Here is a 26,170-nt window from a genome sequence, read left to right as displayed (position 1 = left end):
TGCTCCTATAATGTTTGTCCTCTAGTCCCTCGCAGCCTCCAACTCCCCTTCGTACCCTTGTGTGCCGCTGTCTTGTGTTGTAGCCGGCAGATGGCGCGGGTTGGGCACTTGTCCCCCTCAGACATGGCGAAAAGGGACGCCGAATGTCACGGATATTGCTCTGGCCGCACTTGTAATAAAGGATAATGAAGGCGCGTCGTACCCTCAAAAGACCTCCTCCCTTCGACACCCGCTTCTGGCCGCTCCTTCTCGGCTTCCCCCCCCCCACCGTCACACCATCACCGTACATACACACACACACACACACACACACACACACACACACACACACACACACACACACACACACACAAACACACACTCCACCCTTTGTTTATGTTTGTTTTTATTGTTTGTGTGCGCGTGTCTGTGCGTGCGTGCGTGCGAGTGTGCGTATATGCTCATGTTTTTTACTATTACTATTATTTTTTGTCTATCATCATCATCATCATCATTATTACTTATCATCATCAATATCGAAATTGTCTCTCCCCCTCCCCCCTTTTTTTCATCCACTGACCAATAACAGGAAAATATAAAACTGATAGGATATAACATCAAAGCGTGTATATTTTTTTCTCTCTACCTATTTAGCGTAGAGATAACCTGTCAGGGCCACCCAACACTCATACGTCCGCCCTAATTAGTTATTGTGTTGATGTTACCTGAGCTGCGCTGTGTTTGTATTAATGTTTAAACAAAAGACGCATCTCTCGACTCACAGTTTGAAAGAAAGAAACAAGGTATATATTCGCTTTGTGCAGTTCATCATTTGGAAGTATAATTCAGCCCATCCGAAACTCTACTCATAATTATGGTGAGTTTTAGGAAAAAAATAGCCATAAACTTTTGCTACGTGGCTCAGCGTTCCATAATTTTCGTGTGTGATGGAATTTTTGGAACGTGAATGAAGAGGAATGGGTGTGTTGTGTGGTTGTTTGCTGGTGGCTGTGGCGGCGGCCTTTGTTCGGGTATGATTGTAGAAAGAGGGGGTTGGGGGGAGTTTTAAGAAGTGGTGAAAAACCATTAGTTTTCTTTCGGTTGTAGGAGTAATAGTAGTAGTCATAGTAGTGGTAGGAGGAGGAGTAGTTGTAGTAGCAGTAGTAGTAGTAGTAGTAGTAGTAACAGTAGTGGTAGTTGTAATAGTAGTAATAGTGGTAGTTGTAATAATAGCAGTAGTTATAGTAGTAGTAGTAGTAGTATTGGTAGTTGTAATAGTAGTAGTAGCAGCAACAGTAATACAAGTAGCTGTGATGTATGGGGTTGATGGGGTTGTGTAGCAAAGCCAGAGGTGATGCTGTGCTGTGGTAGTAGTGGTGGCGTTGGTGTTGGTGATGGTGGTGGTGCAGGACGATTCTCACGGACATGCTTCCCCCTTGTCGCAGCTCATCTCGTCGTGGTGGTGGTGGTGGTGTTTGCGATGTCCTTTAATTTGCTTTGACGTGATGCAGGTGCGTGAGAACCAATCAGCGGGGCTACTGAGGAACAAGTGCTGGAATTGATTTATTCTTCAGCGGGTTCCTATTATGCGCAGCTCTGTCTCTCCCTGTCTTTGTCCCCATGTCTTTCGGTAGTGCTTGCACCTGCGTCGACGGTTGTTTATGTCTATCTGTGTTAGTTTTTATGTGCCTTTGTTTATCCGTCTGTGTTCTCTCTCTCTCTCTCTCTCTCTCTCTCTCTCTCTCTCTCTCTCTCTCTCTCTCTCTCTCTCTCTCTCTCTCTCTCTCTCTCTCTCTCTCTCTCTCTCTCTCTCTCTCTCTCTCTCTCTCTCTCTCTCTCAAGCCCCCCCCCCAAAAAAAATACTACGAACTCTACGGATGTGGTGTGCCATATTTTAGTACCTCCCTCTCATTCCCCCTACTCCCTCCCCTTCTCTCTCTCTCTCTCTCTCTCTCTCTCTCTCTCTCTCTCTCTCTCTCTCTCTCTCTCTCTCTCTCTCTCTCTCTCTCTCTCTCTCTCTCTCTCTCTCTCTCTCTCTCTCTCTCTCTCTCTCTCTCTCTCTCTCTCTCTCTCTCTCTCTCTCTCTCTCTCTCTCTCTCTCTCTCTCTCTCTCTCTCTCTCTCTCTCTCTCTCTCTCTCTCTCTCTCTCTCTCTCTCTCTCTCCATCGGCTATTCACTAAAGCTTTTGTTGTTCGTAGTTTTTATTCAGTGTTTTCTATTCTTTCTTTTGTGTCACTGGACTGTACCAACCGCTCCTCTGTTTGCTTGTTTACTGTTGTTGTTTCCGAACGATGCTTTTTAATTGCAGGTAAACTGTCAGGTATGTTTATTCAAAGATCTGACAGGGTACTTAGCTATGCACAGATATTTTCATTTATTTACTCTTTAACGTTGAGCATTGGAGCGTCTTGTTTAGTTTATATTTAGTGTGGAATATTGAGTATCGGAGCTTGCTTATTTGTGAAACTTTATGAGAGGAATGTCTTGGAATTTTCGCTGCCGGACTCTTTTGTAATTCGCGAGGAGACTTTATCGACTCTTCGTCCACAAAGCACCGGAGTCTCCACCGCCGTAGCCGTCGGACGGGAAGGGCAGTCCACGGGGAGTTACGTCAACGTCCACCGCGTATAAAAAGTGCGTTTTTAGAAATTCATTTAGATTCGTTATGTTGATTTTAATTATATTCTGTTAATTTTCTTGTTGACTTGTGTGCTGCGTTTCGTTATGGTTTATTTCTCTCGTCGAGGTGTTTTTTTTAGTATCATCAAAATATTGTTTCTTGTTAAATATAGTATTTGATTTGTATGTTTTCTTCTTTTTTTGTTTTCTTCTTTTTTTCCTGGCCTCATTTTTTTTGTCAATATCAATGCGAACTTATCTATGGACCTACCAGTATTTGTAAATCATTTGGCACTTTTAGGCTTGTCAGAGAGTTGGGAGGTTATCTCTTTCTTTTATCGGCATGAAATTCTTACAGACTGTCAAAGTTTTAATACAGGAACAGATGAAGTGCATATTAGTTTAGTTCTTTCTCATGTTATGGTGCCGTTAAAATGGTCGCTGTATTATACATGTAATTATCAAAATTATACAGCAATAATGATTTTAAATGATTCTGATATATTGACGCAGACTAGGAGTCAAAGAAATATAATATAAACCGAGGTTCTGAACTCGAAAATTGCAAGATGAAAGTGTGCGAAGAATTATTTTACTGGGGAGATGTTTAGGAGAGTACAAGGAATGAGTAAAGGAACAGTATTTATTTTTCTTCATCATAAAGGATTGTCACAGAGTTGTTGTTTTTTTGTTGGCCAGTCCCGGTGAAGGATTAATGATTTAGTCAATTCCTCAGGCACTTCAGGAACCCGGGAGAATAAATAGGAGGAGGAGGAAGAGGAGGAGGAGGAGGAGGAGGAAAACAATTACGAGGAGGAGGAGATGGGAAGTTTGAAAGGTAATGAATAATGAAAAAAAATGAAGGGAAAGAACAGGATGAGGAGGATTAGGAAGAGGAGGAAGAGGAGGAGGAAGAAGAAGAGGAGGAGGAAGAGGAGGAGGAGGAGGAGGAGGAGTAGGAGGAAACGAAAATGTAGTATAAGCATTGAATAATGAAAAAAGGATGAGTAAGAACAGGAGGAGGAGGAGGAAGAGGAGGAAGAGGAAGAGGAGGAGGCGGAGGAGGAGTACCAGGGGCTTTTGCAGTTTGATGTTTTTTTCTCAAATCGTGGCACTGTACCTTGGCCCACGTGCGGCGATGCTCTAAGCTAATTGCAGCGGTAGCCAAATAAAAGTGAAAGGTTATTTGTCTCAACTTTCCCAATTCTTGCCTTAGCTCGCTCTTTAAATGGAAGAAATGCTGCGCCACCTATGACTGTCTGTTGCCTCTATAATACTTACCCCGCCAAAGTTTCCGGCTTCATTTCAGTTCGCGCCTCGGTGCTGAGAACTTATTTGACATTGCCGTACCTATTTTCTCCTTTCTATGCGAGTTAACTTATTGCTTATGGTTCAGGGGGTCACGAATCAGTTTTATTTACCTTCCGCTCTGTACTATTGCCTGTTGTCGAATCGCACACAGTACCACTACTGTTTATATTGAACCGAAGGCCTTGTCGTAGTCAATCAAGGTAAAACAGTTTCTTTAGTCTCGGTTTTTTGCTGGTGTGCTGTTTGGGTCTGATACATGGCCAAGAACCACTGCGAAAGACAGCTTTTTCACAGGAGTAGATATCATGTTAAGTGTATGAAACTCTAAGTGAATATTGTTGTGAATAAACTGTTTGTGTCTGTCTCTTTGTCTGTCTGTCTATCATTGTCTGTTTGTTTTTCGTCTCAAACACACCTTTTTATCTTTTCCTACCTTATGAGTGACTGAATCCCACCGTACGGTTATTATATATAAACAACAGTAATACTAAAAATGATAGAAAATATTTTTTCCCACGAGAAAATCACTCGTTACGGGAGATTCTTCGTTTCCTTTGTATAGACCACTTGATCTTTTCTCTCCTCTGAGTAGACGAGTTGCCGTCACTGAGGAAGTGGCAAATGTTGTAAAGAATCAAAGAGTTTTCCGACTTTGCCAACAATATTCTTTTTGCTCTTCCTGGCAATACCTGATGCATCTCTTCCGAGCCACCGAGGATTAAATGTCGGTCGTCTATCCTCCATGCCTTTCTTTTTTCTTCCTCCTCCTCTTTTTCCTCCTTTACCTCCTCCTATTCCTTCTCCTTCTCTTCTTCTTCTTCCTCCTCCTCCTCCTCCTCCTCCTCCTTGCGCCACTGCCCTCCATTGCCTGAGGTTTGGTGGGGTAACTTTTGTAAACTTGAAAATCTTAACAGCTTTTCGAGTTTACTTACTTCACCAAGTTTGCCAATAAGTGCATTGCTTGTCGGTAAAATGTCGCCGCTAATACCTAAGCCTCAGGTCACTCAAAATCCCGCCAGAATCATGAAAGAGCGGGATCGAGAGGCCAAAATTGTGTGGTTTGTGGGCTATTGGAAGGCTATAAATGTGTGTTTATTTGTTTAATTGTTTATTTGTGGGCTACTGGGCGCAATACAGGAAGAAAAAGAACAAGAAAAACACGAACATGGTGAATTAGAACAAGAAGAACTCGATGAACAAGAAAAATTAATTGTGTGTGTGTGTGTGTGTGTGTGTGTGTGTGTGTGTGTGTGTGTGTGTGTGTGTGTGTGTATCAACAGGGGCGTGTCTTTGTGCATGTGTGTGGGTGTTGCCCCGAATTATTGCACCAGGAAACCATTACGCAACGTGTCAGTACAATACCTGTCGCTGCCAGTCGAATGCAATTACACGCACGATTGCTAAATTAACTTTCATGGCAAACGTTCTGGCGGTAGCGTCCGAAAAGATAACTGGTGTGCCGTGTTTGTCTGGGTGCCGCCACTCACTCACCGAGGCGTGCGGCTGGTGGCGGAAAGCTGGCTATGAAGCGGTCGTGATAGTCATAATGTGAAGAGCAAGATCACTGTATAGCTAGTCGGTGTTCTCAGACACTTCAGCCTCTCACATCAGCGATTTCCAAATGCCAAAAAATAGATCAATCTGACTTTAATGAGCATTTTTCTAAGTCCATGGTACACAAGAAGGGTCAAACTACCAATAGGGGCTCTATCCCAGAACTCCTTACCTAGGCATTATAGAGATAGATAGATAGATATATGAATAGATAGATACATTTTTTTTAACAGCAAAGGAGTCCGTTCAAGTGCATAAAAAAGGAAGCAATAATGAAAAAAAAGCCCGCTACTCACTGCTCCTAAAAAGAGTTAGAGGAGTGGTCGAAAGATAGGTCAATTTCGGGAGGAGAGGTGTCGTGATACCCTCCTCTTGAAAAATATAAAGACATGTAGCTAGAAACATACATATATACATAGATACATACATACATACATAGATATAGAGGTAGACAGAAAGACAGAGAAAGAGAGACCACTATCATCGTTTCCTTGCCACCTGTCTTTCTAACCTGGTCTCCCTTGCTCTCCTTACCACGTCCTCCTACGGTATTGATTTAGGATTAGCCGCCGAGGAAAGACGTATCAAAGCTCCCGGGACACACTCTTGGAAATTAACCTCAGAAGATTAATTCTCCCCCACATAGTGCTGCTCCTTCTCGTCCTTCCTTCTACTCCTCCTCAAACAGGTGTCCCAGAGAGCGGTGGTTCGCCAAGGGTCATGATTGGTGAAAATATTAATTCGGTACACTTATATTTTCCTCCTCCTCCTCCTTCTCCTCCTCCTCCTCCTCCTCCTCCTCCTCCTCTTCGTCGTTCTCCTCCTGCTTTCACTCTTTGCTGAGCCACGTGTATTGAGACAGTCAAAGAGAGGGCGAGAGAAAGGAAGATAGGGAAAGAGGAAGCAGGAGAATCAGCATGTGACGGTTTAGTATTTAAGGAGGAAAAGTTAGGAAAGGAATGAAAGGGATGATGTTCCGAACGAGGAAGATCATCGCTAATTTAACCCAATAGCAGCACGCTGGATGAAAAAAAATGTTGCAAGGCGATTAATTGCCTGGACAATCAGTAGGAAGAGACAAAGTAATTAGGGAATCTCAAAGCACGTTTCAGGAAAAAAATAAAGGAGTTTCAATTAATCTTACTACATACCGTCTCTAGCACAGACACACACACTCATGACTCGGATGAATGAGCTTGATGTGGTGATGTTGAGTTCGTTGACTTTGATGTAGAAGTGGATGTTGGTGGCGAAGGATCTGCCTCTGGACAAATCAGACAACCCCAATAGAAACCTGCTTACTGAGAGAGAACCGGAAGACGAGGTTCGAGTAAAAAAGGGACAAAACAAAAATTAAAATCACATTCGGACGGTAAAATGAGACTAGAGAAAAGAAAAAAAAGAAAAAAAGAAAAAAAACTAAAGTCAAAATAAAGATAAAAAAAAGAAAGAAATAATAACAATCGAAAAAAAAAATCAAGATAAAAAAAATTATAATAATACAAAAAAATAAAAATAAAATCACATTCGGACAGTAAAATGAGACCAGAGAAGAAAAATAAATTGGGTCAGCAAGAAGAGTGGAGAAGAGCAGATGTCCTCAGGGAGTTGATTAAGACTTGGAGGCAAGAACAAGGCCACGCAAAAAAAAAAAAAAAAAAAAAAGAAGTGTGTCGCTGCACCTTTCAGACGTTCCATTCACCAGCAGGCGACGAGGAAAATGGGTATAATTTGACGCTCCCCGCGTGGCCTAGTTCAAAAGAAAGGAAAAAAACATGTAATTGAGAGACCTCGTTCGTTGTGGAATACATTGAAAATTACATACATACGGTTTCAGTGAAGGTTGCAAGTAAATACTATTGCCTTGCTCTACTTTTTCAGCAATTATATAATTTTCTTTTCACGAGCAGTAATAAGTAATTACCTTCTTGATTTGGTATTTTTTTCTTTTTAACATATGATACGGCAGTAGACAGACTAACAAAACCACATTGCTCTGTTTGTTTGTGTCTTTGTCAGCTGTTATCTTGACTAACCCGTCTGCTGCGATTGGAGCGACTTAGGCTTTCACTGGTAGCCTGATAACATACAGTCCCATGTCTTTCTCTGCCTCTGGGGTGGAGAGCGGAGTGTTTCCCCTGTGGTATGGGTATGCGGGCTATCCCCTCCCAAGGTGTAGGACTACATTTTTCTTCATTGAATTGTAGCAGACACTTTTTGATCCATTCCTGTAGCTCGGTGAGGTCTTCTGGTAGAAAATTCGCAGTGAGCGGGCTAAGCATTACTGGACAGAGGGAGTTACGTGAATTGTTTAGAAAATTGTGTTTCATTGGTTAGTTTACTTTTTTTCACAAACTCGCTGGGAAACAGAAAGAGAGAAAAGTGCGTTCCCTGTGTTTGATTGTTGTCACATCGTCCGATTTTATCAACTTCACAAAGTAATGTCCCACAGGATGTTACGGGAACAACAATAAACATAATTTAGTAGTTTTTCCTGGGAAGCAAATCACTAGGAGACAAAATGGGATAGATTCAGTTTCAATGGTCAAATTGTCACATCAACAGGATAATAAGGCTTTGCAGATGTGTTGCTTTAATTTCACAGACATCCCAGTCAGTCAGGCGCCGGTCGATATAACGGTTACCTAACGAGGTTGCTTTTCGCGGCTTAGTCAGTAATTAAGACGTGGTAAAAACTTGGTGTCCGGGGAGGGCCAGACACGCAGGTATGGGCCCAGGAGAGGCGCGTCCGTTAATTGCTTGTAGGTTAAAGGATTTGTGATGGCCGGCCGTGAGGTGTTGCTAATAAGTTTAATGTACGTCGTTACAGGAAACCCATATGTATGATTGATTTGACGGTATATTTTGTATACTGAAGAAAACAGTATACTAATATTAAGAAAAATGTGTGTGTGTGTGTGTGTGTGTGTGTGTGTGTGTGTGTGTGTGTGTGTGTGTGTGTGTGTGTGTGTGTGTGTGTGTGTGTGTGTGTGTGCCTTAATTTGCCCTTCTGTATACCTGCACAGGTGTTTTCCTGACCTCTTTAGTCAGTGTAGCAGTCTGTATTAATATTTTTATCTCTGTGTCTAAAGCAGTGGACAGGTGCTTTTTAGTCCCGGTAATGTCGAGCAGCACCTGTGTTTGACGAGGTGAACGGCTCGCTAAAGGAAAATATTTAATTTTTCAATATCAGCCTTTATGATCCATTCATTTTCATCGTAGGTACTTATTCTAACATCCCTACTCATAAGATATAAATGGCTTCAGCGATTTTATCTTTTACTTCAAAGCTACAAATCTGTTATTGAAACAACCAACGAAGCGTAGTTTTATTTTATATTTACTTTCAGTTTTGCAAATGTGAAATATCAACATAACGGAGCTTCCAGTAGTGCTGGATGGAGTTCGGTGTGCAGCGTGAGCCCAGCAAAGGCTTCACTTCAAGCATAAGGTGAGCGACGTACAGCCCTTGTGTGCCCCGGGCAGGTAATGCAGACTTATAGAAAATTAAATTGGATTGAAAGGTGAATACGGAATAGGACAAGGGGTGATTCAGAGCTAACACTCTCATTCACACTCCTGCTTCATCTCGTCCTCCCGCCTTTTATTCTCGCTCGCTCTTTTGTGCTGAGGTTCATTGGAGAATTTCCCTTTGAACTTTCGTCTATTTCTGCCTTCTTTTATAGTTTTTGTGTCTGTCTTTCTGTCTGCCTGTCTGTCTTGTGTGGTGACGCATCTGATGCGTGTGTGTGTGTGTGTGTGTGTGCCTGTGACGTTGGTTGTCTTTTTCTGTGTGTCTGTCTGTCTAGTCTGTCCGTCTTTGTGTGTATGTCTGTCTCTCTGCCTGTCTGTCTGTCTGTGTATGTGTCTGTATGACTGTCAGTTTGTCTATGCATTTCTCTCTCTCTCTCTCTCTCTCTCTCTCTCTCTCTCTCTCTCTCTCTCTCTCTCTCTCTCTCTCTCTCTCTCTCTCTCTCTCTCTCTCTCTCTCTTATGCAATCCCTCCCCTTTGTAGTGACTCGTTGCCGCCTTTTAATTATCTATTCATTAATCTCTTTGTTGATACTTTCTTGCTTTGATACTTTCTCATGTTCCTCTAATTATTCTTTTTCCTCACCGCGTTTGTAGCTCATTTCCCCCACTCCCTCCTGCCCCTCCTCCTCCTCCTTTACTCGTTTTTTCTCTCCTCCTTTTCCTTCTCCTCCTCGGGCTTTCTTTGTTATCTTTTCATTCCGTTCTTGTTATCCTCCACTTACACTTTATCTTACAGTGTACCCTTGTCTCTTTTCTCTCTCCTCGTTTGATGCTCTCCTTCTTTTTATCGGACGTCCTTCTTTCTTTCTTTCACGTCTTTTTTTTTAATTCAACGTCTATTTATTGATTTGATTTTTTTTGGTATATTATCATCTCCTTTAACTCCTACGACTCCTTTCACCTTCTCGTACTTATTTCCGTCTAATTCACCCGCCGTTCTGTTTTCCCCTTTTTCCTGTCCTCCCTCCTGTTCCTCCTTTCCTTCCTTCCTTCATTCTCTCTTTTTTTTTGCCTTTCTTTAAAATTTGTTTCTCATACATATACTTCCGATCTTTTCCTACTTTCTTTACTCCCTCTCCTCTCCTCTCCTCTCCTCTCCTCTCCTTTCCTCTCCTTTCCTCTCTTCTGTCATTAATTCCGCACTCTTCGCCTATTTCCGTCTCTCCCTTCCCACCGACACTGTTTTTCCTCTCCCTAACCACTTTCCCTTCACACTCCCTCCACAATAACCTATGTTCCAACGCCTCACACTCTTGTTTTTCCTTTTTTTTCTGATTCCTGTTTTTTTTCTCTTTAAGCGGGTAACTTTTTTTTGTGTGTGAGTACAAGTGCGGTTTATTATTTTGCTCTCTACTTGATCTGCTTTTTTTGTTGTTGTTGTAAATGTAAATGACTGGGGAAAGTTTATTGTTATCTTTTCAATTTCACTTTCACTGGCCTAATATTTTTTCCTCCTTTTCCTCCTCCTCTTCCTCCTCCTCCTCCTCTTCCTCCTCCTTCTCCTCCTCCTCGTCCTCCACCTATTTCTCCTCCTATTTTTGCTCCTCCTCTTCCTCCTTCACTTCCTCTTCTTCCACTAACCCCTCCTTTCTAACGTTTTCTCCTCAACTCATTTTACATTTTCTCAACTCGTTCTTGATCTTCCTTTATTTTCTTGTATCTTTTGAATTTTCAGTATTTATCTTTTTCCCTCTCCTTCCCTCGCTCTTCCATCCTTCTGCTTCCTGCTTCCCCTTGCATCTCCTCGTCTGTATTAGCTTATTGCCTTACCTGCCCTTCTTTTCGTACCTTAATTAACTTGTCGCCTTTCCTTACCGTCTCTTTTAATCCATCTTCACCTTTACTTTTCTAATAGCCACGTGTCTCTTATTTTCGTGAGACTTCTCCCCGTTATGTCGTCCTTCTGCTTTTGAATTTCAGTTCTTTTGTCTTCTTTTCCATTTTTAATTTTTCTCCTCCCTCATCTTCACCTTTTCTTTTCTCTTAGTCATCTGCTTTTTATTTTTTATTTTTGTGGCTTCTTTAATTTCTATCGTTCTTTTGCTTTTTCATTTCACAGTCCTTTTGTCTTCCTTTACATTTTTTTCTCCTCCACTCAGTTTTCTCTTTCCTTTAACGTCAATTATCATTTTCCATTCTCATTTTCTTAATCCTTTATTTCTTCCTCCTCCATCTTGCCTCCTGCACCTTCTCATTCTCTGCCTTTATGCTCTTTCTCTTTTTTCCTGTCCACCCCATTTCATTTTTATCCAGGCCTCACATCCGTATTTTTTTTCCTTCATCCATTTATTCCTTCTCTATTCGTCTTCTTCCTCTTGCTCTGTTTTTATCTTTTTTTTTTTGGACGGTTTATCTTCCTCCATCCTTTACGCACACCAGTCCTATTTCCTGTATCCATTCCTCCTCCTTTTCCCATCATCCATTTACTTCCTTTATCCGCTCCCTTCCTCTCGCAGTATATATATATTTTCTTCACGGCCCATGTGTCCACTTTCTCCATCCTTTACGCCCTCCAATCCTATTTCCTACATCCATTCCTCTTCCTCTTGTTCGCTTGCTCTTCCCTCTTCTCGGCACATCTTTCTCCTCCTCCTCCTCCTCCTCCTCCTCCTCCTCCTCCTCCTCCTCCTTCTTCTTCTCGTCCTGCCATTTTCTCCCCCACACAAAACTTCTATTAGTCTTTCCGACGCTGTAAGTCATAGGCTGCAGCGCTCTTCTCGTTTGTCAGTCGCAGCTGCGTGTCTGTCTGTATGTCGGTCTGTCTCTCTGGCTTTCTGTTGGCCTGTCAGTTTGATGGTCGGTTGCTGGTGATGTTTTATGTGTGTGTGGGTGTGGGTGTGGGTGTGTGGGTGTGTGTGTGGGGGGGGTGGGGGGTTGTGTGTGTGTGTGTGTGTGCGTTTTGTCCTCCTCTTTTACTGCATTATTTATTTGCCATCATGTTTTTTTTTTATTATTTGTTTTGAAGTAAGGGAAAAGTTTTTGATTTTCCTCTTTTTGCGCTGCTGTTTTCTTTTCCTCCCCTTTTTTTTGTCTGCCTCATCTTCATATATGCGTTGATTTCATGTTTGGTTTTTGTATGTTTATTTATCTGGGTAGCGTAGTTTTAATACATATCTTTTGGCTATACATATATATTTTTTCTTTCCCGCTGACTTCTTTTTTGGACATCAGTTAATTGAGTGTGTCCTTTATCTGTTCTTTTTACCCGAATTAATTGAGTTTGTTTTTGTAGCTTGATATTTTTCAGCCAATATTTATTTAGCTTTTCTTTTTAACTCAGTCGAGAATCACAGTCGAATGGATAAACAGATAGATACACAAACAGGCAGGTAGATAGATAGTTAGACTGAGAGATAGTGATGAATAGGCATAGATAGAGAGGTAGGTAAATAGATAGGCAGGTAGATGTTGAGGGTAGAAAAGGAAAAAAAAAACGAAAACGGTAAAGGTTGACCCATAGATATACGGGCAGCAATATTGGTTAGGGGACGAAATGAAGAAAATAGAACCACCGCTGAGGAAGAGGAAAACAACGCGGAAATAAAAGAAATAAAATAAAAGAGGCAATAGGATGCGGGAAAGGACATTTATTCTGATTGCGGGCAAATAGAGAAATGTAAAAAAAAAAAGAGGATGTGTGTGTGTGTGTGTGTGTGTGTGTGTGTGTGTGTGTGTGTGTGTGTGTGTGTGTGTGTGTGTGTTGTGGCTACTTCCCTTGTTCTTTTTGTTGTTATTACTGTAGTTGTTTCTTTCTCCTCCTCGTTCATGTCTTTCTCTGTCCTCTCATCATCGTCATCCCATCTTCCTCCTCTTCCTTCCTTCCTTCCCCCTTCTTCCCCTTCTCATCATCGCCCCCCCCCGCCCTCTATCACCAGTGCCTCCATTTATATCTTCAATTCCTCCAACTCTTCATATTTCTATTTTTTTCTCAGTTCATTTATATATATTTTTCATTATATTTATCTCGTCCTTCCTGTTTTGTCTCCACTTTCTTTAATAATCTTTCAATATTTTCCACTTTTTCTTGTTTTCTTCATCATTCACGGAAGGCACAGCAATCTCTTCCACTTTTTTCTCCATTTTATTCTTTTCCTTTTATTTCTTTCCACTCTGCTTTTTGTCTCATCTTTCGCTCTCACTTTTTTTATCCTTTTCCTTCCAATGTTTCCTGTGGTTTTTATTTTCTTGTTTCTTTTCGTTTTTCTTGTTGACCCTGCAGCCACCCTTCGGTTTCTTTTATTTTTTTCATTTTTTCGTGTTATCCCTTGTGACTTTTCTTCCTCCTTTTCCTCACCCACATCATTCCCTTACCACGTCTCCCATCACCCCAAGGCTCACATAATATTTTCTCCCGCCCTCACACATTTCACTTATTTTTCTCGTCATTCTTCCCCTTCTTTCCCTTTTCCCACTTCATTCTTTCTTCTGTTTCACTCATCCCTCCTTCCTTCTATCTCAGTCCACGTTCTTTATCTCCCTGCTCTCATCCCAGCCTCCTCTCCTTGCACCAATTATTCTTCCCTCCTACTTCTTCCTTATAGTCATCCTCCCTCTTCTCCTTCCCTCTGCCCTCCTTCCTACCCTCCCTTCCTCTCAATTCACCGTTTTTTCCTACCCTCTTTCCAGCCTCCTCCTCCTTCTGCTATGTCTCCTCTTCCTCCTCTTCCACTTTCCCTTCCTACTCCCCAGGCCCAAGAATCGTTTTCATAACAAATGTGTCAACTGGGTGGTGTTGGTGGTAGCGGTGGTGGTGATGGCAGTGATAGTGGTGGTGTGGGTGGGAGGGGGGGGGTCGAGGTGGTGGTGGAGGTGGTGGTGGTCGGCCTGAGGTAGCTTTTACACTATCGATCACCATTACGGTACTTTATACGCAAAGTTGGCCCTGCATAGCGTAACCAGTGATAGAATCCATTTCGTCGAGAAGCACCCAACTTTTGAAACCCGTATGTAGCCTTCGCGGGTGTGGTGGTGGTGGTAGTGGTGGTGGTGGTGGTGGTGGCCGAAGACGAGGAGAAAGAGGAAAAGGAAGTGGAGCAGAGGTAGGTGGTGGTGGTGGTTGTGGTGGTGGTGGTGGTGGTGTGTGAGGTGTGTGTTGGGGTGGGGGAGTATGGTGGTGGTGGTGGCAGAAAACGAGGAGAAAGAGGAAAAGGAAGTGGAGCAGAGGTAGGTGGTGGAAGGGGAGGCGGAGGCGGAGAAAGAGGAAGAGTATGATAAGAAAAGGAGACGAAAAGAAAAAAAGGAAAAAGGGATATTAAGGAGAAAGAAACAAGAAATAGTAAAGGAAAACAAAGAATGAAGAAGAAGGATCCGTGGAAGAGAGGCTGGCTTAATAAAGATAGGTAGAATAAGAAGAAAAGGAAAGAAGAAACTTATAAGAGAACAGTTATAACTGCAGACGAGAGAGAGAGAGAGAGAGAGAGAGAGAGAAAGTGTGTGTGTGTGTATGAGTGTGAGTGTGTGTGTGTGTATGAGTCTGAGTGTGTGTGCGTGTGTGTGTGTGTGTGATTTGACGGGAAAGATAGGGGAACGATAAGAGTAATATGAAATCTTGTGTCAGCTGGAGTAGGAGGAGGAGGAGGAGGAGGAGGAAGAGGAGAAGGAGGAGGAGGAGGAGGAGGGCTTGATATTAAGGAGGAAGTACGGGCAGGAGGAAAGTAAAGATTTAGGGTGCGGGGAAGGATATGAAAAGTAGCAATGGTGATGGCGGGAGAGGAGGAGGAGGAGGAGGGGGAGGAGGAGGAGACATAAGTGGAAGAGGAAGAGGAGGAGAAGTAGAGGGAGAAGGAGAATAAGTACATAAAAAAAGAAGAAGAAGAAGAAGAAGAAGAAGAAGAAGAAGAAGAAGAAGAAGAAGAAGAAGAACGAGATGAAGATATTGATTGAGAAGAAGAAGAAAAAGAAGAAAGAATAGAATAGAAAAAGAAAAAGAAAAAGAAGGAGAAAGAAAGAAAGAATGAAGAAAAAGAAAGACAAGAAGAAGAGGAAGAGGAACAGAAAGTGGAAGGGAAGGGGAGGAGGGAGAGAAGGAGGAAAAGGAGGATGATATTAAAGAAGAGGTACAGGGAGGAAGAAGGCGATGATTTAGATTGCGGGGAAGGATAAAAAGTAGCAATGACATTAAGAGGAAGAGGAGGAGGAGAAAGAGGAGGAAGAGGAGGAGGAAGAGGAGGAGAATGTAGACGAAGATTGAGAAAGAGCGAAAGAAAAAAACGAGAAACAGAATAGTCAATACCTCCAAGTTGCATTAATGACTCAAAAATGGAGGAATTACAAACTTGGGAATTGCAATATTTTCCCGGTGAATTAATAGCGCGAGGGAATATTAATGATTTGCGATTTTTTCCGTCCTGTCGGCAATTACCTGTTGAACCGAAACATTACCTTAATTGAGTTTTAAACGTTGTAATTCCCTTCCTCGCGATGACAGAGGGCTAGGGCTATGTGGGAATTTAAAGTGAGGTGACAGGCCTAGTTGAATGATTGGAAAGGGAGGAGGGGGAGAGAATTGAAAGGGCTTAGAATGGATTGACGGCTTGGCTTATAGAGTAATGAAGCTGCGGGACAAGGATGAAAGGATTCTAGATGTTGAGGAGATAAATTTAAATGACAGAAAGAAATGGGATGTTGACGAGTGATAAGAATAAATGGGATATTGATGAATGATGAAGAAAAGCAGGATGTCGTGAAATGAAAGAATAAAGTTGCAGAAAGTGAAGTATGAAGAGATACCAGAGGATGTTGAGGCGGATGTAAAGGGCGAAGAAGCAGGATGTCGTGAAATGAAAGGATAAGGTTACAGAAAGTGAAATATGAAAAGATACCAGAGGATGCTGAGGTGGTTGTAGAGGGCGAAGAGAAGCTTAATATAGAAAGGAGATACAATGCAATAATGGAACACTGAAGAGAGAAGATTACGAGTTTGTGGGGATGAAGAGGGATTGTAGGAAAGGGAAGAGTAAAGAAGGAATGTAGAGAAGACAGGATGGGATGATGGAACAAGGCTGAAAAAGACAAAAACGGATGTTGTATCATTTAAAGAAGTGTGTGAAATATTTCCTGGAAGAGTTAAGAGAAATAGATGGAGGTAGAAGACGTATAATACTGTGATTTATCCGAATAGATTCTCTCCGCTTCTAAAATCGCATAAATGGTAGAACTTTTAAATCAAATTCGCGTGTATCTGCACGAATAACCATCTGCATGTAAAAACGTTCATGATGGAAACCAAAAACACGAATTCGTCAGGAAAGGAAAACATGCGCGGGCTGTAGAGGTTACACGGGGAAAAGCCGGAAAGGGTAAAACATTAAAAACATCATAAATAAACTGCAAACACACACATGAACACACACTTACATCCAAACAGTCAGGCAGTTAGACACAGACAGCCATGCAAACCGACGGAGAGGGTCAGGAAATAGACAAACAGGCAGACGGAGAGACAGTAAAAAAACAACAACGAAACAAACAATAAAGAAATAAAACTTAACATACAGACAAACAGAAAGATAAACAAACAAATAAACAGACAGACACAGACAGAGAGACAGGCAGAGACAGACAGTCAGACATACAGACAAGCAAAACAGACAGACAGATAAACACACGAACAGACACGGGCATCGAGGCAGGCAGACAGGTGGATTGGTAGATAGACAAAGACAGACAGACAGACGGACAGACGGGCACATACATTGGCCTTAATAATAGCAGCACACGCGGTCACTTCATCACCTGGCGCGCCGGCCGACCTTGACTGAACGACCTAAAAGACTGAACTTTATTTCGCTCCATTTTTTTTTTCAAGGGTCGAAGTGAGACGAGAGGGTGGGAGGTATGGGAGAGAGAGAGAGAGGGAGAGGGAGAGGGAGAGAGATGCAAGGACGATTAATTAAAGAGGAGCGGAGGACAAGAGTGGCTAGGACAGACAAAAAGGTATGAACGAGGAGGAGAAAGAAAAGGAAGAAGAGAAAGATAATAATAATAAAAGGAAGAATAAGAATAAAAATGATAAGACGAAGAAGAATGAGAAGGAGAGGAGGAGGAGAAGGAGGAGTAAATAAGTCCATGCAACATAACTAGATACAGAAACAAGAAGAAAAAAAAACTTAGACTTAAATCCTCACAGACATATAGTTTGGATCCATTAATATAATTTTCCTGGGAGTGAATGAGGGACCGAAAGAGGGAGTTTGAGACACTGAGGATAAAAAAAAAAAAACAAGTAGAGAGAGAGAGAGAGAGAGAGAGAGGGTAGGGGGGAGGAACCATGTCTTTACCAGGAAGCCATTGAGGTTCTTCATAACCTAATCAAAATGCCAATCCGAGTCTCTCTCTCTCTCTCTCTCTCTCTCTCTCTCTCTCTCTCTCTCTCTCTTTTTCCCATTCTGTCTCCGTCATTTCAAAGCTTTTATCCCTTTTCTCTTTCTCTCGTCTTCTCTTTTTAGCGTGTCACTCATTCTTCTTCTTCCTCTTTCCCTCTCATTTTTCTCGCCATTTTTCTCATTCTCCTTCCTGGCGTTGTCTCATAATTCGCCTCCTCGTCCTTTCTTCTCCTTTACTTGCCCATCAGTCTTTACGTTTTTCCACTTCATTATTCGCGTCTTCTTCGTTATTGTTCTTCTTTATCAATTTTTAGCTCATTAGTGGACTGTTCTTCAAAGCTTAAATGTGGTTTTATACGTGTTTTTTTCTTTGTATCTATAGTGTTTTTTTTCTCTTCAGTTTAATAGCCGTTTGTTTTTCCTTTCATCTTTCAACGGCCATTTTTCTTGTTTCCATTTTGGTCTTCTTTATGTTTCTCTGTTTGCTGTTGTGTTCCTGTCAGTGTGCTAAACTTCTCTTTTTTTTCCCTCCTTGCATGTCTCTGTTAAGTTTTGTATCTCCCTCACACTTACGCGTTTATTTTATTTGCTTATCTGTCAGTTGCTCTAAATTCAGAATATCTTGTTATTGTCGCGTTCTGTCAGCCTGTTTACGTCGCCTCCTCACTGCTTTGTCATCATATACCTTATCTCTCTCTCATCGTTTTTCCTTTCCTCCTCCTCACCCAAGTCTGGTCTAGTCTGGTTATCTCTCTCTCTCTCTCTCTCTCTCTCTCTCTCTCTCTCTCTCTCTCTCTCTCTCTCTCTCTCTCTCTCTCTCTCTCTCTCTCTCTCTATCTCTCTCTCTCTCTCTCTCTCTCTCTCTCTCTCTCTCTCTCTCTCTCTCTCTCTCTCTCTCTCTCTCTCTCTCTCTCTCTCTCTCTCTCTCTCTTTTCCACAGCACTGTTATTCCCTCCTCCCTAACCTGTTCTTTCCTGTCGAAACTGCCTCCTCTTCCTCCTCCTCCTCCTCTTCCTTCTCCTCCTTCTCCTCCCCTTCCCCCTACCCCTTCCCCTTCTAGTCTTTCTCCTGCAATTTATCTTTCTTCATACTCATCTACCTTCTTCTTTCTCATCCTCATCAGTGTTTTCAGTTTTCTCTTTACACCACTTCTTTTCGTTTTTCGATACTGCGTAAAACTATATTGTACTTTAGATGTAAGGTATTTCTTGGGAGAGAGAGAGAGAGAGAGAGAGAGAGATGAGAGTTGGAAATGCCCTTTTATTTGCAATGTCTCCCCATCATATTTTTATCATCTCCTCATCTACTACTATTACGCGGACTCCCTATCTCTCATTCTTATCTCCTCTCCGGTTCTTTCTTTTTCTTACTCTATCACTATTACTCTTCCATCCATTTTTTTTTATTACTGGGATGGGTACGCGAAGGGAAGAGTGAAGGAGGCATATTTGGGTAGGCTCCCGTCATCCTTTCCTTTCCTCTCACTTCTTTTTTTTTTCATTGCCTTTCAGCTCTATTCTTTTCACGCTTGTTTTTTCTTCTTTCATCATTCCATTTTCTTTATTTGGTCGTGGTGGGCCTCGTTTCATTTTCTTTCCACGTTAAAAAAAAAAAAAAACGGAACACCCGCCATCCACCTGCTTTTAATCTCTCCCTCTTTTTCCTCAAGCACATGTATCATCGTGGTATTTTTCTTTATTTTTTGTCTGTTTTTTCTCTTTCGTATTTTAAACTGTTCTTTTCCTGCTATTTTAAATTTGTGGTTTGTAGCCGGTGTGTGTGTGCGCGTGTGTGTGTGTGTGTGAGTGTGTGTGTGTGTGTGTGTGTGTGTGTGTGTGTGTGTGTGTGTGTGTGAGTGTGTTCCACCTTCCTAACGCCCACCTTTCATTTGCACTCTCTCTCTCTCTCTCTCTCTCTCTCTCTCTCTCTCTCTCTCTCTCTCTCTCTCTCTCTCTCTCTCTCTCTCTCTCTCTCTCTCTCTCTCTCTCTCTCTCTCTCTCTCTCTCTCTCTCTCTCTCTCTCTCTCTCTCTCTCTCTCTCTCTCTCTCTCTCTCTCTCTCTCTCTCTCTCTCTCTCTCTCTCTCTCTCTCTCTCTCTCTCTCTCTCTCTCTCTCTCAGATGATAATTATTTCTTGTCTTTCATTAACTCACCGTGTTTTTTTCTCTTTGTTTCCTGTTTTGTGGATATTTCATTGGTTATATATCGTTAGTAATGCGATCTCTGTTATTTATTATGGATATTAATTGATTTTGTATTTGCGAACGTGATATATTTCCATTTCTTTGTCCTCTAATGTGTGTGTGTGTGTGTGTGTGTGTGTGTGTGTGTGTGTGTGTGTGTGTGTGTGTGTGTGTGTGTGTGTGTGTGTGTGTGTGTGTGTGTGTGATTTATAACATCTCCTGGGAAATACCTTCAATATTTTTTCTCTCTATATATACGTACCTCAGATCCAGACAGGAGGTAATTATCTAAAGTTTAAACGAAGGGCTACAGTGATTGATAGGCAAAGTTTCAATTAAGTTTACCTGCGATTGGATACTTGTTAATGGAGGTAAATTAGATGTAGTTGTTAATTAGCAGGTCGGTAGGGAGTGATTAATTAATTAGTACACGTCTGCCTGATAGTGTTGGCGTATCTTGTTTATTGTAGGAAATGAGACTAACGAGGGTGATGTTGATGGTGCAGATGATGATGATGGGTGATGGTTACATATATTGATGCACGTATTTTGTTTGCAGTTTAAATTGGCGCCTCTGAGGGATGGAGATACTCTAAGCTTTGTAAATAGTAAAAATCTGTATATTCTAAAGTTAGGAGCCTGCACACACACACACACACACACACACACACACACACACACACACACACACACATATCACCAAGTCAGTGTGTGTCACCTCCACTCTGGGCATCCTTCGAGCTGTATCTTCTTTTATTTCTTTTCCTTTATTCTTCCATGAGAGGAGTTGAATCCCTTGTATCTGCGAACCTCTCTTGAAAACAGCCTCCTTAGCATAATAAATTCTTAATCTAGACACCGCCGCTTCAGCAGTGGCGTTGTGTCTTTTTCTCAGTTTCTTTATCTCTCTCGTTCTTTGATTCCCTTTTTTCTTTACACTATTCAGTTGTTTTCCACATTTCCTTTTAATGGACTTTTATTGCGGTCATTATCTTTCCTTCTTGTCTAATTCCTCGAGTCTCTTTTCTGTGTCCACTCTACATATCTCATTTTTGTTTTTGTTTTTCCATTTAAATTCAATATATTTTGCCATATCATTTTATCTACGCCGCCTTGCCTTCGTTATTTTCCTCAACTTCATTTATCTTTCCTATTCAAGAAGTATTTATGTCGCCATTGTAACCTTGTCTCTTCCTCTCCTTTCTTTCCTCTGAACTCTCCCTCACTCTTCTATCTGCACCAACCTTACAATAGGAGAACACATTCCCACATTGATTACTATATGATCTCTCCTTTTCTACTTCCTATCCTCCTACTTCCCTCCTATGTGTTTCCTTTTCTCCGTAGCTAACGCGAAAACAATCAAATCCTGACTTACTTTGCCGCAACACGAGTGAATTGAACGTTCCTTTCTACGTGTACGCATATTAATTAAGTATTTTAATCTGTTCTGCTGGCCAATGAAATGCTTGAAAAATTGAGTAGACTAAAACAAGAAAAGTCATAAAATTCAAGTCTTTTTCTCGTCTGCTTTTTCATTTACTACTGTCAACACCACGACCACCACCACAACTACTTCCTCCTCCTCCTCCTCCTCCTCCTCCTCCTCCTCCTCCTCCTCCTTTTCCTCTTCCTCTTCCTCTTCCTCTTTTTTTTTTATCTTCCTCCTCCTCCTCCTCCTCCTCCTCCTCCTCCTCCTCCTTCTCCTACACAATTGAGGGAGATGGCGAGGAACAAGAAGTGTGCCAACTCATAAAAACAGCGAACTTGTCTATGGCACTTATCCTCCTTTCGCTTGATTGAGGCCGTACCCTCCTCATCCTCCGAAGGGCCCTTCTTCCTCCTCCCTTCCTTTGTTCTTTTCCTCCCTTCCTTCATTTCTTATTTTCCTCCCTTCCTTCCTCCCGGCCTTCCCTCTGTCCTTCCTTCCTCCCTTCCTTCCCTCTTCCCTTCTGTTCTTCTATTCTTCCTTCCTTCTTTCCTTCGAGTCTTTAAGATGTATTTATAAGGATTCCTCAACTCCTTGCGACTCTTCTCCCACTCTTCAAAGCCTCATAGATGTCCGTTCTATTTATCTTCGTGCGGGTTGCCACTTGTCTACAATCCTTCCTTCCTTCCTTCAACTCCTCGCATTTCCTGCTTTCCTTCGTTTGTTCTTTCGTTCCTTCCTTCCTTCGATTCTTTACTCCTTCCTAATTTCTTTCTTTCTTCCTAGCTATCCGTCCTTCCTTCCTCCTTTCCTTTCTTCCTTCCTTCCTTCCTTCCTTCCTTCCTTCCCTCTTTTCTTCCTTCTTTCCTTCCTTCTTTCCTTCCTTTCTTCCATCCCACTTCTCTTCCATCCTTCCTTCCCTTCCTTCCTTCCTTCCTTCCTTCCTTTCTTCCTCCCTACCTTCCTTTCTTCCTTCCTTTCTCCCTCCCTCCCTTCCTTCTTCCTTCCTTCCTTCCTTCCTTCCTCCCTCCCTCCCTCCCTCCCTCACTCACTCACTCTCTCCCTTCCTTCCTTCCCTCCCTCCCTGCTTCCTTCCTTCCTTCCTTCCTCCCTTCTTCCAACCACAATTTGTCCCTGTACCCGAGGCTTATTCCTTCTGCGCTCTTATCCTTCTCCCTCTCCTCGCCCTCTCCTCGCTTAGCAGTTTCTCTTCCCGTCTCCGCCTTGCACCAGCACTTAATCTCCGAATCTCACGTTTAAGTGGTATAAGGAAGGGGAATAGAGGCAAGAAGAAAACTAATAAGACGAGAAGACAGGTAAAGAAAAGTGTAGGAGATGTGAGTGACTGTAAAGCGAGCGAGCAAAGATGGGGGGGAGAGAGAGAGAGAGAGAGAGAGAGAGAGAGAGAGAGAGAGAGAGAGAGAGAGAGAGAGAGAGAGAGATTGTATAAGATATGAACAATAATCCTGATGGTACATAAGGATAAACAAGTACAATAGAATAGGAACGAAGAAGGAAGAAAAAGAAAGTTAACGAATAGAAGGGGAAAGAGAAGGAGCAAGAGAAAGGTTAAAGATTAGTGAGGCAAAAATGTGAAGAGAGACGTTGAATGGTGAGGAAGAGAGGCAGGGAAGGAAAGACGGAAGGAGGGAAGGAAGGAAGGAGAGTAAGAAAACGGAGGGAAGGAAGACAAGAGAGAAGGATGTAGAGAGGAGAGAGAGAGAGAGAGAGAGAGAGAGAGAGAGAGAGAGAGAGAGAGAGAGAGAGAGAGAGAGAGAGAGAGAGAGAGAGAGAGAGAGAGAGAGAGAGAGTTAAAAGGGAGGGAGAGAGAGTAAAAAGGGAGGTAAAATAAGTGAGAGAAAAAAAAGTGGTGAATAGAGGAGGTTAATTAGCTCTAGGGGAAAAGAGGTCAAAGAGGAGGAGCAGGAGGAAACATGGAAATATGGAAACATGGACGAGCAGGCAGCAGAAAGCCTAGTGGCTCACTGCTAGGCTGTCTGCTGTGAGTGATTTAATCAATCCGTCAGCCACAGAAGTGGCTTGCGGAAAGGATTAAAGCACTTCTGTACGTACTCGTGGATGCATTCAGTTCACTCCCGACGCAGCAATGTGGCGATCAGTGTGATTCTTAAAGGAGCTGATTGTTTCCGCGCTAACTACTTCTGCAGGAAAGCTGTTCCAGTGGTGGAGGTCTCCCCGCAATCGTCTCTTTTCCAACGTGAAGAGGTTGAGTCTCTTGAGTCGTCCTAAATAATGGTGTCATTTTCGACGCGTGTCGCTGTACTCTCGAGTAATTCAATGTCAATCTTGTAATTAGCGGATCAGAATTGCACAGCGTATTCCAGGTGGGGTCTTACCAGCGAATTTTACAAAGATAACACAACTTCCGGCGTCATAAATTTGAAGTTCCTCGCTATGAACCCGAGCATAGTATTGGACTTGCAGTGTTATATGTGTTTCAAGTCACTGTTGATAGTGACTTCGAGGTCTCTTTCCTCCTGCACTGCCTGTAGTGGTTCCCCACCCATGTCTGTAGTACGTGTGGTTACTATTTCTGGACCCGACCGACTTTACGTTTAATAGTGTTAAAGGACATTTGCCACTTTTCTGACCATTGAGTGATCTGGTCTAGGTCACTCTGGATAATTTTGAAACCGTACTGAGCATCGGAAGTGATGGTGTTGTCTTCAAGAAGCTTAACGAGTTTGTCTCTGATAATCTTCTAGCGAACTAACTTTTCCCGCCACTGAAGTCTAGTTAATGTGTTTGTATTTTAAGCCCACGCCTTTATCTCCTTTTTTGTAGATCGGTGTAACGTTCGCTTACTTCCAGTTTTCCGGGACTTTGTTTTGTTGTAATGACCGATTATTGATGGCGGAGGAGGAGGAAGAGGAAGAAGAACAGAAAGAGGAGAAGGAGGAAAATGAAGAAAAAGCGAAAGGGACATAAAGAAAAAGGAGGAGGAGGAGGAAGAGGAGGAGGAGGAGGAGGAGGAGGAGGAGGAGCAAGACTAATTGTGAGTAAGGGACAGGTTCATCAAAGGCTATGGAGGAAGTTTCTGTCCCTAGAGATTCGCTTTACGTCGTCGAAATTCGCAAACTTCAGCCTTCGTTAGTTAGGTGTGCTGGCCTGATAGGAGAGAGAGAGAGAGAAATAAAAATATTTCACAAATATTCAACCTACACATACGTCATGGTACTAACCAGTTGTTCTGTCTGTAATTCTTGATAAAACGACATCAAGCGGCCCCATGACGCTGAGTGTCTACCGTTTAAAGTTTGAAGGTGCCTATTGAGTGTATTTTTAAATGAATCCCTTCCTTATTCCGATCTCGTACAACGACGTATTTGTGAAAAAATCTCAGCAGTTTCAATGTATTTAATTATTGAAGCTTAGTGCCGGTATTTCATGTTCGCGACGTATCGTCATTTATACATAGTTTGGATCTATCAACATTATTTAAGCCATCAGTTTAATAAAAACACTCTCCCCACCTCTTTGGAAGGCTTCGTATCTGCTGAGGGAACTTGTTAAAACACGAACGAGGGTTCAATACACAAGAAATAGACATCTTGGTAACCCGACGCAGTTTTTCATCTTTTTTTTTTTTTTTTAGGAAATTCCTGTTAGCAAATCCAAAGACGTTGTATTCACTCTCCCAATATATTGTTGGAATTATTTAGGGCCCATTCAGGAGGGGCCGTGCCATTCCATAAGGACATTATCAAATAAGGATGTTAGATAACTGAGCATCCAGCTTTGTCTCTCTTTGTAGGTGATGTTATTTATTCTCAGTTCTTGGTTGGGTCTGTTTTCGATTTTTCTGAGTGTTTGAAAACTTCATCGATGCTTTTACCTATATTCGGTATGCATGGTGTTTTCGTTTATGGAATTGTCATCGTTGTCGTCGGTAATAACCGCGTAATCGGTACTGAATGCTAAAGGAAATAATTAGTAAGCATGTTCGCTCTAGTTTCAGTTGGTTCTAGGCCACTAGGTTAATTGCGCTGCCAATTAATAGGCATATCACTGTTACTGTCATACTTTTGCTGTATTTGTATTTGAAGAAAGAATAAATTAGTTTTACAATATGCGACAAAGATTGATGGCTGGCCTCAGTAATTTTGCGTCTTAGGGATTCACCAATGTCAGAAGAATTGAGGATGAGCGTATGGATGTATGCGGAGTGAGCCAGCCAGGAAATGACGACGTGTGGACGGTGTCATTTCGGGTATACACAATTCATGATGACGCCCGAAACGTGAGTGCAGGAAATGTTTTCCCTGTACAGAAAAGAGAGGAGGAGGAGGAGGAGAAGAGAAGAGGAGAGGAAAGGAAAGGAAAAGAGAGGAGTGGAATGGAGAGGAAAAGAGAGGAGAGAAGAGAGAGAAGGCGGTAGTGATGTTGCTTTGGAAAAGTAACCTGAATTAATGAGTGCGATGCCAGTGAGGGAAGAAGAAAAGGTATTCCTCATTTTGTTGTGCGTTCCAAAAGATCAAAACAGTAAAATAAATCCAAATATGTTCCATGGTTTGGTGCAGAAACGAAATCCGAACAAAATATGCTCGAGTGGACATCAGTAGAGCGGAAACTAAGCAATAAAAAGAAGAAATAAATAAATATTGAAACGTTATGAAGACGGCTCGCTTACCTTTTCATATGTTTTCTGACCTGTAAATAAAGACTGGCAGGCTGCTTACTTTTCCCGAGTGTCGCAAAGAGGGAAAACAACCCAAGCGAGGATGAGAAACAGCGACTGAATGTTTCTCGGAGTGAGAGAGAGAAAGCGAAATATGCTTGACTGGGGACGTCTACTCAAACAGATCGACGCCCTAAAACACATATTTGACAAGGCTTTCCTAGGGGCTTGAGGCATTCCCACAGTTACTTGTATGACCCTGCTGGTAGTTTGACCCTTCTTCTGTCCTCTGAACCTAAAAAAAAACTCATGAGAACCAGATTAATTTCCTTTTTGACCTTTGGAAATAGATGATGTGAGAGTTGGAAGGATCTGAAAATACCGACACTGGCCTGGATCAAAAGCATTTCCGTCATTTCTCCTCCTCCCGTTTTCTCCTTGCCTCACCTTATCATCCGTCCCCTCCTGCTGCTTTGGACGACATCTTTTTACTTGCGAGCTTTTTTTCCAGAATCTTCCGCTACGAATTTGTTGTTATTGGAAGTTATATGCAAAATACCACTTTCTCTTTTCATCTTTTGTGTTTTTTTTAATGTGACG

The 26,170-nt window shown here is 42.2% G+C and overlaps 1 long non-coding RNA gene across 1 annotated transcript in view; it reads left to right on the top strand.

Moving 5' to 3' along the window:
* Positions 1-26,170, top strand: part of LOC126994989 (uncharacterized) — a 94,689-nt gene that overhangs the window by 56,060 nt on the left and 12,459 nt on the right. The window contains exon 3 of the long non-coding RNA XR_007749766.1: positions 8,814-8,914. This is a non-coding gene — a long non-coding RNA (uncharacterized LOC126994989). The remainder of the gene's footprint in view (positions 1-8,813; positions 8,915-26,170) is intronic.

Source organism: Eriocheir sinensis, unplaced genomic scaffold (genome assembly GCF_024679095.1).
Source record: "Eriocheir sinensis breed Jianghai 21 unplaced genomic scaffold, ASM2467909v1 Scaffold947, whole genome shotgun sequence".
Classification (NCBI taxonomy): domain Eukaryota; kingdom Metazoa; phylum Arthropoda; class Malacostraca; order Decapoda; family Varunidae; genus Eriocheir; species Eriocheir sinensis.
The sequence above is the reverse complement of the archived record's forward strand: the minus strand, read 5'-3'. Positions and strand labels throughout refer to the sequence as shown.